General features: G+C 54.3%; 1 protein-coding gene across 1 annotated transcript in view; it reads right to left on the bottom strand.

Moving 5' to 3' along the window:
- Window positions 1-15,907, bottom strand: part of PCNT (pericentrin) — a 1,129,672-nt gene that overhangs the window by 350,197 nt on the left and 763,568 nt on the right. The window lies entirely within an intron of this gene.

Genomic DNA, 15,907 nt, shown 5'->3' with positions numbered 1-15,907 from the left:
GAATATATCAGCTACAAGACATTCATCATTAGGTAAAACAACCTGTAGTACCTTGTTTAATAGTTATACCCCTCTCTTATCCAAATCCACCACCCTGTTCAATATCGTACAATGAAAATGTTAAAGCTCAAAAGCATGAAAATAAACAGCAAATTTGTTCTTCCTAGATCTAAAGAGCAGCCACGCAATGGACGTCACAGAAAAGTAAATAGACTCCCAGGGCAGTTTGTGGAGTAGTGAAATGTGTTTTACATTCACGGTTTAAACAGTGCAATATCTACTAGATTCATATTTCTATTTCTGATAGACCATGTGTTGATCTTGAGTATCACATTACAAACTTCAGACATTTTCCCCAAATCCTTGACGGCATCGTACTCCTATACACAATGCACCCCAAACTCTTAGCACCCAATTGTTAACTTCAACAACCTGCGGCTTTCTCCACTTTCCTGAATCCCACCCCTGCCTGACTTCTACCAGTAGGTGTGTTATCAACTCTACCCCTTTAAAAATCAGTGGCAAGGTCGGAGTTTCCAACAGAACAATCCAAGGTTATTCATGGAGCAGCAGAGTATCTATTTTCTAACCACATATACTACCTTCTGCCACTGAATATGTAAACATCTCCCAGTCTTCCCCAAATCCCTGTAGCAGTGCCCCGTTTTATAATGGCTTTAAATTTACAGGGAATGAATACAACCTGTAGAGAAAAGGTGATGTTGTCTGTGTATTTTTCCACATAAGCATTGAACTGAAAACACTTCTGCTTTTATTCAACACCCACTGTCCACAGATACCTGGGATACACAGAAGTCTACAGAAATTACAAATGCCCTCTTTGATAAATACAGTTTTTCCAACTGGAAACATTCTCTGGTGACAGCTATTCACATTTATAGGGTTCATCAACAAGTGACTGAGCTGAATATCGCACAGCCTCACCCAAATTTGAAGCCCTTTTCTCCAATTTCTGGATAAATAAGTGATAAATACATACATTTTTGTATAGCTGGCAAACTCAGTAATAAAAGCCAAATTACCATGAATAGGGGTCCAAGTTCAAGAGAAAGCAACCAGACCCATAAGTTGGATAATGGATAAGAAAATTTGTTTTCAATAAACATAGTGGGCAGTGAAGTTGTTCAACTTTTGGAAGCCACATTATCCAATTCAGGCACCCCCCTCATAAGCAGCGTACTCTAGAAGTTACAACAGCATATACTATCAACCATCAGCCCCTCCGGAAAAAACGCTGGTATGATCCATTTCTAGCGTACAGGACAAGAGCCATTCTAGTCTTTCCGCCATCACTCCAGCCTACCCGCCATCAATTCCAGCCTACCTGACAAAGTGCCATCACTTTAGCCTATCTTCCTTCACTCTTGCCTTTGGCCTGGCCAAAATGTTAAGGAGATCTAATGATCTAAATAAAATTGTAGTTTATTCTGCTAGACCTGTACCTACCAGTCTTACTCCCATCATTTACAATGTAAAAATATCATAACCACATTTCTCACTAACATATTCCCCTTGGCAAATTCCATTAGTCTAGGGGAAAAAATTGAAAGGATGGTGGTGCACGGAACTTTATACATAGACACCAACCACTGTGATCCAACCACAGCAAGAGTTTATTAGAAATGGACTATCCTAGCCGATCACTCACTATGATTGGAAAATTCATGGCACCAGAAACGGAGTTTGGCAATATGCCAAACTCCTCTTTTCTTTTGTTGAAGAGTTGTATTGTTATGGAAAGGCTGTGGAGTCTATTCTGCCCTAGTCTGTTGGCCCAACAAACCTCCCTTTTACCAAACTGAGAGTCACAAATAAGCAACCACAGCATACAGGAACAGTGTACAAGTAATTTCCCACTATTTTCATAATGTCCTCCTTCCCGTTACTCCCTCCAAAAAAGTGATCAAACCAGTAACTTTCCCCAAAATTCAAACTGATAGAAAGACATTGATGGCCCCACCATCAAGTACTTGAGACCACCAAAATAAAAGAGCAGCCGAGTCACTACATTCACAACTCCAGTGAAGGACTGATCCATATAATGCTGCCATTCTTCCAGTCAAAAACTGGACAAACTATCTGGTCCCCGTACACAGGTAACAAATTGGAACAAATCAACGTCTCTAGCATCTAGAACAGGGCAAATACAAACTTTTTCGTAGTCTCAAACCAATCGCAAACAGCACGTCAATCAGTACTATATAAACCCCAAGCTTCATTACAGCAGGGCAGATACATTTTGTACTTTGACTTCACCTTTGCCCCCTCCTCTCCACCTTCCGTTTGTCCTTTCCTACTGTGTGCCAATGCACTGCTCAAGTTAAATGAAACCATTTGCAGGGTTTCATGCAAGTCTTTAATCTCACCCAAACACCAAATGTACATCCTTGAAATTCAGATTATTCCAGTAAAAAAGTATCTGTCAACCATTTTCTATTATTTTGCATCATCACTGTCTAAAGCCACATGGAGTAGAAAGCGACTAAGAGGAACCCAAACTTGCAATTAAAGAGCAAAGGTTTAAATGGGCCCTCAAAAGTAAGTTTTTGAATATAACATCCGCCCAGTCACAGGAGTAATTGGAGCCGAAAATGTCCTTCACATCTATCACATCTCACACTCAAGGTAAAATCCCTGCTGAGCCTGTTCTAGTGGAAATCCATTGCAGTGACAAGAAATATTCTTTTTGACGCCTGGTCACAAATATTCATGAATTTTACTAACATATTCCAGACGATTCCACCCAATCAGTTTGTACGAAACCCTTTTTATCAACCTCGGGGACCGATCACCATTTACGCTCAAATACTCCGAAGAATGACAAAAACTTAATAAAAAAAAGTCAGCTAGAATGCACATATCCCACAACTTATTTTTAAACATCATCCTTCTCCATTCTACTCTATTGGCTCCATATTGGGGATCATCTGATACAGAACAGATATACCAGCAGATCCTGGTCCACATCCTTCACGTGTTCTACCAGGACTTCATCGCAAACAATCTGCACAGCAGTTTTCCACCCTGACCGATGCTTACTGTTATTTTCTAGAGTTTTATTAGGCTATTTAGTCAGGTGATTTGCTTCCAGACCCAAAGCAAGAAAGTAAATAGCTCGGCAAAGAAGAACAAGTTACTTACCTTCGGTCACAATATATTTGTAAGAAACATTAGTAGTGAAAGATACCTTACCTTAGAATTACCCCCAGGCATCAGACAGGATCCGGTAAGTTTGTCAGCAGTACCCCTGTGCATGTGAAGGTGGCGTCGTGCAGCTCCGCGTCCGTTGTTGGCGTAGTGGTCGCAGAAAAGAAGTCGCGGCAGCTACTTTGACGCCGCCCTCGCCCCCTGACGTCAGTTCTGTACGCGATTTTCCGCGCCAGAAACGCAAAGCCAAGCACGATACTGACCACTGGTGTCTCAAAACTAGGGCCCTGCAGTACGAGTTACTTACCTTCAGTAACGATGTATCTGGTAGAGACTATTTTGGCCTCAGATTCCTTCACGTAGAATTATCCCTAGCGTGAGACTGGATACGGATTTTATTTTTGCTCAGCATCCCTGGGCGTAGGGGAGACAGCATTGCGCGACTCCGCCCAGGCGTTGTCCGCGTACGTGACGTCAACGAGGTCACATAAGTCCCATCCCAGCGCGCCTAAGTCAGTTTTCTTCGGAGAACTTTTCCGTGCCACAACGCAGAGCCATCAGACAAAGCTGTGAGAGTATAGGAACAGTGTGCAAAAGAACAGAAAAAAGAATGGCGAGGAACAACAACAAAGAGCAGTGCCAGGAACTGCAGTACCAGGCACTGCAGTACCCAAAGGCAGGGAAAGAATAAAGAACAGAGACCAGCCCTGAGCAGCAACCCTGCCATTACGGAGATAGCCCGCCCTGGAGACAAAGGACATGTGTAAAAATGTCATGAGAACATGTAGCAGGACTACAACCCCAACAAAAAACAAGGTAAGGGAACCAGCCAGGGACAAACAAGGAACGACAAAACTCCAAGACAGCCCCATCACAAAGTGTGACAACCCCCATAAGGAACAAAAGGGCAGAGGCATAGCCAAAAGACCCCAACCTAGAGGATAGCAGAGGGCCCTGAACCCTAGTAAAAAAGGGGAGGGAGGAGGGGGAGGCTTGGTGGAAGGCAGGCCCCAACCTGGAGCAACCGGAGCATAAGGGCACAGAAGCACGTGCAAATCTGTCCTTCAATGTGCCAAAAGGGGAGGAAAAAGAACAATGAAACAGGACCAACATCCTGTCAGAAAGAGGGAAAGAATGTACTCAGAAGACAGCTACCCACAGGGAGGTAAGTGCAAAAGATCAAGCCAAAAGTCCTCGCATAACGGGGAGGACGGGCGGGCCGTGAAGGAATCTGAGGCTAGAATCGTCTCTGCCAGATACATCGTTACTGAAGGTAAGTAACTCTTACATCTGGTAGAGACTAATAACCGCAGATTCCTTCACGTAGAATAGATACCCTAGCCATATCCAAGGGGAAGGAGGGTCTGCGAGAGGACTCCACCCGCCTGGTCAGGAGCCAGGACCCAAGACAGGACAAGGAGCCCCGTTCCCCCAGGCAAGGGGAACGCATGCCAGCAGAAGACCACCAACCCCAAAGGGGATGCAGAAAAAAAGAAAAAAAGAGGTAGCCTTCCTTCACTCAGAGGAAGCAAGGCAAAGCTAAAGGAGGCCAAGCACCCCACGCCCATACAAGGCAACAAACCTCCAGCCAAGGCCAGGAAGAGGGGCACCGGAGGAGAAGAGTAACCTAGAGACTCCAAGGAGAAGAGGCAGAGTAAAGGCAATCCGAGACAGAACTGCGCTGCCAGCAATAAACAGGCGGAAGCCAAAAAGGGTAACTCAAGGTCACCCAGGAAGAACCGTCCAACGCCCCACAGGGACGGACTGTGCCCGCAAGAGGGACAAGAAGTCAGGGACCAACTCCTCCCACAGAGAGAAGATGTAGAACCGGGTGCAAGGCCCACTGGAAATAGCGGACAAGGCAGGATGACAGTCCCACTAAAGCCCCAAGAAGGTACAACAGTGCAGAGAAAACAGGTCAGCACCGGCAAGCTCCACCAGACGCAGAGGACACCACAGAACGAAGCACTCTGAGCAAGCCATACTCCAGTCGAAGACAGAGAGCAGGAAGGCGAAGAAGAGTCCAGACACACCCCAGGGAGGAGACCGCACACACGGCCCAAAAAGAAGTGGGACCGGACAGGACCATGACGCCAGGCCACAGACAGCAGGCCAGACCAGGCAAACAGCGCAGCGAACCCAGAGAATAACACCCTGGGGCGGAACTCAGGCTAGTCCAAGCCATCAGCAAGAAGATTGCATCTGCAAAATACTTTAACGCCACGGAGAGCAGAAGCCCGCAGGCGACCACAGCTCCCAAGCACATAACAGGGCTATATAACAGCCACCATTACCCCACATAGGGAAGGTCACGTCCCAAGTCATGGGAACATTTTAGGAAAACACTTCCGCAGGAGAGGACAACAGACATGACCTGCGGCAAAAACCCAGCAGAAGGCTTATCAAGCAGCCAGAGAGGAAAAACACAGAAGGCCCAATCTCAGGGCCAGCATAGTGTATAAAACCCAAGGCAAAAACACACAGTCAAGAAGGGCTGGCCAGCAGCTAACAGAAACACTGTACCAACAAGGAGGACTCCAGTGGCCACAAAGCACACAGAGCAGACAACCGGGGCGACCCACCCCAACGGAAGAACACCTCCAAGAACCAGATCAACTCGCAGCTCACTGTGGGAGAGGAGGAAGTGGAGGACAAAGCCCTGCCAAGAACATATGGATGGCCGAGTCCGCAGGGGCATGGAACAAAAGAGCACCATCGAAGGGAAGGTCCACCAACTGTTTTCAAACGATCTCCAGGAACACACTGTCCCCAAGCCAGGCATGGCGATAAAGGGCAACCGAAGAAGCCATGGCACGACCCAGCACCTCAGATGTCCAAAGCGGACCGAAGAATAAACGCCACCAGCTCCTGGCCATCCAACACACGGTGCCTCAAATCAACATTGACCCCCTCCTGTGAAGCAGTAGACATAAGGGACTCTACCGAGTCCCACAAACAAGAAGTGGACATAGCCAAAACACACAGCGTATTAAGGACCTGCAGAGCTGCACTGGTCGAGGCAAACATATTGCGCCCCAGGAGTCCAGCCAGCAGGCTTCCTGTGACGGGGGAGACAACAGCGGCGGCAGAGAAGGAAAGTCAGTCTGCAAAGGGGGCCTCTGGTAGAGGGGTGAAGGGAAAGACACACCGGATCACGAGGCACCGGATGATGGAGGTGTAGAAGGTGTTGGGGCACTGGGTCACCCGTAGCGGGACGGCCCCAAGTCCCCAATAAAGAAAAATGGAGTGAACCCTCGAAGGGAAGCAACAGCTCCCTGTCACCAAAGACCTGTTGGAGAACCTCCAGAAGATGATCCGCGGGGAAATGGGTAGCTGGATCACCCAAGCGCAGAATTCCCACAGCTGTGGAAACGGCGCAAAAGAAAGTCGCACCCGCCTCCTTAGGGCCCGCAGAGGGGAAAGCAGCTCCTCGTTAGGTGACGGCTGCAAGCTAAGGCGGTCATCCCCCAAGCCAACCGGAGGAGGAAAGGGCCAGGTCCGGAAAGAAGGAGGCGGGATCGAGGAGTGGGGAACCTGCGGCTCCTCTGGCAAAGACCAGGGCCACGGAGACAGCGAGGAGCCGCCGTTAGAAGATGTCGGTAAAAAAGTCACGACGTGGCAGCCCGTCTCCAGCGAGGATGACACCAGCAAACGCAATACCTCTGGAGAAGAGGTCAACGACCCGATGTCGGCCTGGCGCCGTAGAGTCCGCAATCTGAGACCGGAAATAGTTATCTGGCGCCGGGGCAGCCTCTGACAGGGCACACAGTGCAGAACCCCGGGGCAGGGCCGGAGCCGGGGGTGCGAAGGAGCGGTGCGGGAAAGGCGCCGACATGACCTCCGACAAGGCGGCCGCCTGCGTGGAGGGATGAGAGGGAACCGGGGGGGGGTGAGAGGGAACCGGGAAGGGACGAGTAGTCCCCCGCTAGCCTCGACCCCTGACTGGGCGAGAGGGACCCTCCGCCGACCCCTGCGCGCCGCCAGGGCCAGCAGCCTCCAGAGCCGAAACGGTGTCACCTCGGACAAGACCGCTGCCTGTCCAGAGGACCGAGAGGGGGTCAGGGGTGCGTCCCGAGCCCCGGCGACTTCCGGCGACACCACAGGGACTCCCGTGGGAGTTTGCGGCGAAGCAGAGGTGCCGTGGTCTGAAGGAGGATACCCGAAGCGCCGCACCCCAACGGCACCACATCCTCCGACCTGGATCCGAGCCAGTCAGCTACGATAGAGGGCCCCGCACACTGCAAGGGATCCGCTGACGTCCCAGGAGGGGAAAGAGGAGTGGGAGAAGCCAGCGAGGCTTGCAAAGCCACTGCATGTCTCCATCTGGGCTCTAGTGCACCCACCCCGGGAAACGGCGGATAAGGGGACGACACGCAGGGCCGCACCACCCACGGAGAGCCCATGCACCCGACAGGCCGGAAATCGACCCTCGGGGACAAACTGCAACACTTAACAACAGGCGTGCAACGCTCTTGCGACCTGGGAGAAGGACGCTGTAGACGAGGGAGGCAGCAGGTTTGAGAACCCTCCGCAGGGCCTGAGCGTGATGACAACACCGACCTGGACATGCAAGCCGAGAGTTGTTTCATCCAGCGCTCCCGCCGAGACTACGGCTTCATCTGCTGGCAGGCCTTACAATCCGTGGAGTCGTGGTGTTCCCCCAAACCCCACATGCAGATGGGGTGAGGATCCGTCGCCGCAATCAGGCGTCCATGTTAGACGGGACCTGGAGGGTCGGCCGAGGACAAGGGGAGAGGTCTCCGGGGAGAGCCGTCTCCAGCGATCGTACAGACAAGTAACTTCCCCCCCACAGATGCACACCACACAAAGATAAGGTTTAATGTTCTTTATAAGCAATCTTGAAGTACGGTAGAATGGTACAAGGAGGTCAGGACTCAGGGGTCCCCTCGATTCTAGTCTCTTGGATGGGAAAAGGGTGTAGCGGGACAGTCTCGTTACCAATCTGGTAGTTACGATGAGATGATGGTTAGCTCACAATCCTCGAGCTCGGTGTTCTAGGAGGACGGGCCGCGGCAGCGCCAGCAGGTCCCGAGGAGATCGTAGGTGGCAACGGTCCGCGGCAGCGCCAGCAGGTCCTGACGAAGGTGGTAGTTACAACGGGCTGCGGCAGCGCCAGCAGGTCCCGACGAGGATGAAGGTTACAGAGGGCCGCGGCAGCGCCAGCGGGCAGGACGACAGTTCACAAGGCAGGGCTGCGGCAGCGCCAGCAGTCCGTCAAGGATGAGTTCTTCACGGTGTCTCTCGACTCCAGGATACAACTGCCTTCCTGCTCTGGAGCTGCCCCAGTTATAGGGCTGGCGCCCTTTGATGTCCGGACCCTCGCACTTGGAGGTCGGAAGGTCCGGGATGAGGGAGTCCAGACACCCAGCAGGGGGGTGGAGCCAGCGCCCGTGGAGGCCGGGGCGATCGGCACCTGGAGGGGGAGAGCCATCGAAACTCCTTTCTCCCATTGACCTGCCAAGTGGTCCGTTCACCTCCCGGGTGGATGGTGGTGCCGGGCTGTCGGGACCTGGCCAGGCCCAGGGTTAGGGTCGAGCTGAGGCCACGTGGCCTAGTGGTGCAGTGTCCAAGATGGCGGCTGGGCCCGGGCGATGGTGCTGGTGGAGGCCCAGGCCGGTGTTACGGAGATGTTCGGGGGCAGGCGTCCCGTGTAGGACGGGTTACGGGTTACTTCTGTGGGTGGCTCTGGAGAGTCGGTGTCCTGGCTCTGTCATGCGGAGAGGGAGCGAGCCTCCTTCTGGGGCCTGTCCAACATGCTTCCCCCCCACCTGAAGACGGGGAGAGTTACCCATCCTCTTGGGGACTCTCTCCGTCGAGGCGGAAAAAGCGGGACAGGCCATCCGCATTGGCGTGATCTTGACCAGGGCGATGCTCCACAGTGAAGTCCATCCCTTGCAGGGAGATGGACCATCGTAGCAGTTTGGGATTCTCCCCCCGCATCTGCATTAACCATTGCAGGGGGAGATGGTCTGTTTGTACCCGGAAGTGGGTACCGAAGAGGTAGGGCCGGAGTTTCTTGAGGGCCCACACCACTGCGAAGGCCTCCCGCTCGATGGTACTCCAGCGTTGTTCTCGGGCCAGTAGGCGTCGGCTGATGAAGGCCACTGGCTGATCGACCCCCTCGGAGTTAAGTTGCGAGAGGACGGCCCCAATGCCATGGTCCGAGGCATCGGTCTGGACTATGAACTCGCGGCTGTAGTCGGGGGCCTGGAGCACCGGGGCGGTGCACATGGCGGCCTTCAGTTTCTCGAAGGCCGCTTGACAGTCTGGAGTCCAGTTGACCGTTTTGGGATGCTTTTTGGATGTGAGTTCCGTGAGGGGCCCCACAATGCTGCCATAGTCCTTCACAAACCTCCGATAGTATCCGGTGAGCCCCAAGAAGGCTCGTACCTCGGTTTGGGTGACGGGGGGCTGCCAGGACTGGATGGCAGCGATCTTGAGCTGGAGAGGGGCCACCAGACCGCTCCCCACTTGGTGTCCAAGGTAGGTCACGGACCCTTGGCCGATTTGGCATTTGCTGGCCTTGATGGTGAGGCCAGCTCGCTGAAGGGCCTGCAGGACCTCTCGGAGGTGGCAGAGGTGGTCTGACCAGTGGCGGCTGTATACTGCGATATCGTCCAGGTAGGCGGCGCTGAAGTCTTCGAGGCCCGCCAATACCTGGTTCACAAGTCTTTGAAAAGTGGCTGGAGCGTTTTTCATACCGAAGGGCATCACGGTGAACTGGTAGTGCCCATCCGGGGTGGAGAAAGCGGATCGTTCTTGAGCCCTGGGGGTGAGGCCGATCTGCCAGTAGCCCGCTGTCAGGTCGAAGATGCTTAGGTAGCGGGCAGCCCCCATGCGGTCGACCAGTTCATCTGCTCGGGGGATAGGATGAGCGTCGGTTCTGGTGACAGCGTTCAGACCCCGATAGTCGACGCAGAACCGGAGCTCGGGGGTGGTGCCCGGGGCGGCCGCTTAGGGTACCAGTACGACCGGGCTGGCCCAGGGGCTGCTGAGGGCTCGATGACCCCGAGTGCGAGCATCTTGGTGACCTCTTCTTGGATGCAGGCGCGCACCCGGTCCGAGACTCGGTAGGCCCGGTGTCGAATAGGGGGACTGTCCCCAGTATCCACGTCGTGAAGGCACCAGGGGGTGACCCTGGGGGTGAGGGAAAACAGGTCCGCAAATTGCAACAGGAGGGTCCGACAGCCTTGGCGCTGCTCCGGGGTCAGGGCATCGGAGAGTCGGACCCCATCCACGGAACCATCTCTCTCACGGGTCCTCAGCAGGTCAGGGAGTGGCTCGGAGTCTTCTTCCGCCCCACTGTCGGTAGCCATCAGGAGGCTGAGCTCTGAGCGCACAAAGTGTGGTTTGAGTCTGTTGGCGTGGAGGACCCGGAGGGAGTTTCGGGGGGGACTCCATGTCGATGAGATAGGTGACAGGGCCCTTGGGTTCGACCACCTTGAAGGGTCCTGTCCATTTGTCTTGCAAGGCACAAGGTTCGTTGGGGGACATCACCCACACCTGCTGACCAGGTTCGAACTCAATGGAGGAGGCATGTTGGTCGTACCATTTCTTCATGTCCTCCTGACTGGCCTCTAGGTTGGCTTTAGCGATCTCCCTGAATCGCCTGGTCTGGTTGCGGAGGGTCAGGAGGTACTTGTAGACATCCGGAGGGGTTTTCTGGGGGGCCATCTCCCATTCTTCTTTCACTAGGCTGAGGGGCCCTCGGACAGGGTGCCCGTACAGGAGCTCGAAAGGGCTGAAACCGAGGGACTTCTGGGGGACTTCTCGGTAGGCGAAGAGGAGGCACGGTAGTAGCACGTCCCACTGGCGGCATAGGGGCTCCTCCAGCCCCATAATCATTCCCTTGAGGGTGCGGTTGAACCGCTCGACCAGTCTGTAGGAGAGTAGGGTCTGCAATCCTATGATCACCCAGATTTTTTTGCTTTTGTTTCACTGGTTTACGACTTTCTCTGGCTGTGGGCCTGCCAATCAGACCCACAGCCTGGCTGTTCTCCTTCTAAATTACGAGATGTACCCTAGGTGCATTTACCAATTGGTACTGGGCCACCTTATCAGACCCTGTAACTCAGGGCGTAGGTGTACCCAGGGCCGTCAGGGGCTGCAGCATGTATTATGCCACCCCTGGCTGGCCTCCTAAATTTGACACAACTGGCTGCATGACAGCTGGGGCAAAGTCGTGTAATCACCCTTTGCTGTAGATATAGTAGCCCTATATCTAACCCTCCAATGGACACCCGAGTTCCTATCAGTCACTCCTATGGCAGGCCTTGACAATCCTGAAGGCAGAGTGCATGGGCTCGCGTGAACTAAGCTCTGGCCCGAGCCAAGCCCGGTTGCAGCTTGCGGAATCGAGACCCAATGGCTGTTCCATGATAACGCGTACCACATCGGTAACTCCGGTGTCGCGTTATCAAGACATGTCGAGTAAGGTGTCATACGAATCGGGATGCTGCCCTCTCACCACCTCTGGCGACGAGGTTAGCATTCCGCCCTTCTAGAGGGACACGACATGTACGTAACTGTGAACCCCGGTTAAAGTTAACGAAGGCCTCAGCTCCACAAAATGGATGCTGCCACCACAGACACAAGTCTGACCTCCTGCTGCTGGGAGTCCTTCCAGCGAGGAGCACTTGGACAAAGGGTTTCCTGTCAAGGGCGGTGTTCGCACCGTCCCAGACAGGGTTTGTGTATTCTGGGTAGGTAGGGCTTTTGCGAGAAGGTGACTGCGGAGTGGCACCCCGGTGCTCACTACGCATCTGCCGGTTAGAACCAGTTCCAGGGGCGACAGCCCTGGCCTGGGGAAAGTCCGGCAGGGGAGAGGGGTGTAACTACCCCCCTTCCTGGTCCCACCCTTAGGGCAGGACCTAGTCATGTACCCACCCCTTTCTTTAGGATAAAGGCCGGAGCGGGGACCCTTCCAAATTAGATCATCTTTGAATCAAGAATACTTTCTACGAAAGGACTTCAAGACTCTTCTTAAGATTTCTCCCTTGTGGCTAAGGAGTAGTCACCCTGCATCAGCGGGCACCATCTAAGAACTCTGCGGTTTGCTGTAAGTCCTTCCTCAAGGAATCCGACGGCCCAGCTCGACGAGAACCGGCTTCCCTGGCACCTCTGACCTCTACCCACGTCATCAGCTCAGCTGTGATCTGTGGGTGCGACGAGACCTCGAGGGACCGGCCATCATCAGAACCTGCACGCTCTTAAAACCAGCACGACCATCGAGGTAACTCTCTGGTGAGTGCTCTGGGGTCCGAGAAGCCCCGACCCTGAGCCGCTCCAGCACCGAAGTGCAGTCTCCCAGCATCTCCACGATCTGCGTGGGGCCCTTCTGCTCGCTGCTCAGCACGTTGTCTGGTCACTTGCCGCTGGCTTGTGCCCTTCCGTGACGACGACCAAGAATCAACACTGCCGGTCTGGTTGCTCCAGACTGGCCCTTGCTTCCATCTTTCCGAGAAGCACCCCGGACCCTCCTGGTCCACCCAAGACGCCGACAGCGACATCCGTCGTGGGACAGCTCGCACCTCCACCGTGGTCGCCGACAACGCCTCCTGGTCCGTGAGACTGCAGAGCCGAGCGTCGCCCACTCACCTGGTCGAGGTGACGGCCAACCGGTGCCTTCCTGGTACCCTCTGACTACTGGCTAGTAGTACGAACTTGGTCCCCTCTGCTTTCAGGTTTCATCAATCTCTACGAACTATACACCACTGGTCGCCGGCCAGCAACTCCTTTTCTTCCGGCTCCTGGCTCGTCAGCGAAGACCCCGACGCCTGTAAGACTTGCAGCCGCAGCCCTCGTGGCTAGGTAACTCGGCATTTCGGTGCCTGCATAGCCTCCTTACTCTAGGGTCCCGAGTCCCTCGCTTCCGACTTGCCTTAACCTTTCCGTGTCCTCGGACACTTGTCTTTAAACGTGCACTTGAAGTATTTGCTAAAGAGATTTGGTTGTGCTTAGTACCCTGTCCTCATAAAGAGTACAGGGCTGTTGTGATTCTTAATAAATATACTGTTTATTTTCATAACACTTGTGTGGTGTCCTTTCACTGGGTGTTCAAGGGGTACATGTGTGGTAAACAGCTGGCTTAACGCGCCCTCTCGAGTCTTTAGCCTTAGACTGCTCGTATCCACGCTACTAGGATAGCTGGTCTATAGGTTGACTTACAACCAAACACCATAAGGGTCGTTGGAACGATACATAGCGGTCGCTAGAATAGCGAACGTTGCATATCGGGCCAACTTCTCACACAGTCCGTTTCCTTGCGGGTGATAGGGTGTTGTGAAACGGTAGGTGACCCCGCACTGCTGCCAGAGGGATTTCATATACTTCGAAATAAAGTTCGTGCCCTGGTCACTGACGACCTCCCGGGGGAAGCCCACTCGCGAGAAGATCCATATCAAGGCTCGGCCTACCACTGGTGCGGTCACTGTTCGAAGGGGGATGGCCTCGGGATAACGGGTGGCGTGGTCCACCAGGACCAGGATGAATCGGTGCCCTTGTGCTGTTCGGGGGTCCAGGGGCCCCACAATGTCTATTCCCACTCGTTCGAACGGGGTGGTGACAACGGGGAATGGTTGCAGGGGTGCCTTGAGTTTTCGGCCGCTCTTGCCGCTGGCTTGGCAGGTGGGGCAGGCCCGGCAGTGGTTGGAAACGTCATTTCGCATCTTGGGCCAGTAAAAGTGTGTCACCAGGCGGTTGTAGGTTTTATCTTGCCCCAAGTGCCAGCCAGGGGGACATCGTGGGCCAAGTTTAAAAGGAAGTCTCTGAAACGGAGGGGTACCACCAGCACCCGGCTGGCCCCCAATTCTGCAATCCTTTGCTCGCTGTACAGTAAGTCGTTGTCCCAGTAGATCCAGTGCGCCCCTGCGGTGTCTCCCGCGCTCTGGGCGAGGGCTTGCTGTCGGAGTCCCTCGAGGGAGGGACAGGTCTTTTGCTCCTGCCGAAATTGTTCTTGGGTGGGCCCCCCCTCTTGACGCCACTGAGCCAGGTCTGGAAGGTCCTGAGGCTGAGCGGGCTCTTCCGGGGCTTGTTCTGGGGGGTCAGGGCGGCCGGCGTCTTCCTCTGGAGTGATCGGGGGAGGAGGTGCTGGCCATTCGGGCTCTTTGGGTCTGGGGATGGCACGGGCGGCCATGGACCGGGTTGTTACGCACGCCCAGTCTGGGAGGCCCAGCATCCCCAGGTGTTCTCTTCTCTCAACGGCCGCCCACAGGGAACTCTCGAGATCGTTTCCCAGGAGGCAGTCCACGGGGGCATCATCGCGGACAGTCACCTTCAGCAGGCCGGACACTCCTCCCCATTCAAAGGGGACACAGGCCATCCGACATAGGCTCTCAGAATTGTCAGCTGATCGGACAGGGCAAAGGACGTTTGGCAGGATTTGTTCTGGGGTCACCAGGTGACAGCGGACGGCCGTCACACTGGCTCCGGTGTCACGCAGGGCTTCGGCCTTGCGTCCGTTGATGTTCACCCACTGGCTGTATTATCTGGTGTTTGCGGGTAGGGGGACCCGCGGGACCATGTCTCTTCCCCCTAGGCAAGCCAGGACCATGGCGGCAGGTTCCCACTCGGGCTGTTCCTGTTCGTATTCTTCATGCTCTTCGGAAGTTTGTTCTTCTCCTAGGGCGGCGGCAGCGACCTGGTGGGGCCCAGGAGTCTGGTTCTTGGGGCAGTTCGGGTCGTTGGCATAGTGTCTGACCCGCTGGCACCGATGGCACGTGACATTGGCTCGGAACCCTGGGCGCATCGGAGGGTTCCCCTGCCCAGCCGAGGGCGGGGTGTTGTTGACGGGAGCTGCCGGGGCGGCATCTCTGCCCCGGCCCTAGCCTCCTCCTCCTCCTCTGGGACGATGAGGGCCTTGGTTGTTTCGGTTCTGCTCGTTTGGCCCACTCCGGGCCACGCGGGTGCTCTCCCAACGGTCAGCCTCAGCGGCGAGCTGCCGAGGGTCAGTCAGTTTACTGTCGAGGAGGTGCTGTCTGAGCTCGACGAAGCAGTTGTTAGAGAGGTGCTCCCATACAATGAGGTTGAAGAGTTGCTCGTAGGTGGTGACTCGGCTACCTTTGATCCACCCTTCGAAGGCTCGGCTAAAATAGTTCACATATTCCACCCAAGTTGTACCCGGGATCCGGGTGCAGTCGCGGAACCTCTGGCGGTACATCTCGGGCGTGAGTCCATATCGAGTGAGGAGGGCGGCCTTCATGTGATCATAGGACGTCATCTGATGGTCCGGGAGCTGTAGCAGGGCATTGCGGCCTTCATTGACGAACCTCCCCCATGGACCGGCTCCCCAGTCACTTCGATCGATCCGGTGGGAGGTCATGGCGATCTCATAGGCCTTGAACCACTGTTGTATGTCGTCGTTCCGATAGTATTCTCGGACGACGTCCTTGGGGATGTGGACTTTTTGTTCCGTAGCGCCCGGGGTGCGCGGTTGCTCGGGCACCACTAGTTCTTTGTTTTGTTTTCGTAGTTCTATTTCAGTTAGCTTGCGCTCGTGTTCGTATGCCAGTCTCTTTTCTTCGAGTTCTCTTTGTCTTTGCTTTTCTTCCCGCTCTTCTCGGAGCCGTAAGTGTTCTAAGTTCAGTTTTTGTTCCGCTAGTTTTAGCTCACCGTCCAACTTGAGCCGTGCCAACTCTAATTCGTGTAGTCTGTTTTTTTCTCTTTCTTGGATCTCTTCCTGTGAGAGACCCGCTCTCCGTTCTTCGGGAGAAGTGGTGTT

This window comes from Lissotriton vulgaris, chromosome 2_1, assembly GCF_964263255.1.
Source record: "Lissotriton vulgaris chromosome 2_1, aLisVul1.2, whole genome shotgun sequence".
NCBI classification, from domain to species: domain Eukaryota; kingdom Metazoa; phylum Chordata; class Amphibia; order Caudata; family Salamandridae; genus Lissotriton; species Lissotriton vulgaris.
Note: the sequence above shows the minus strand (reverse complement) of the source record. Positions and strands in the feature narration are given on the sequence as shown.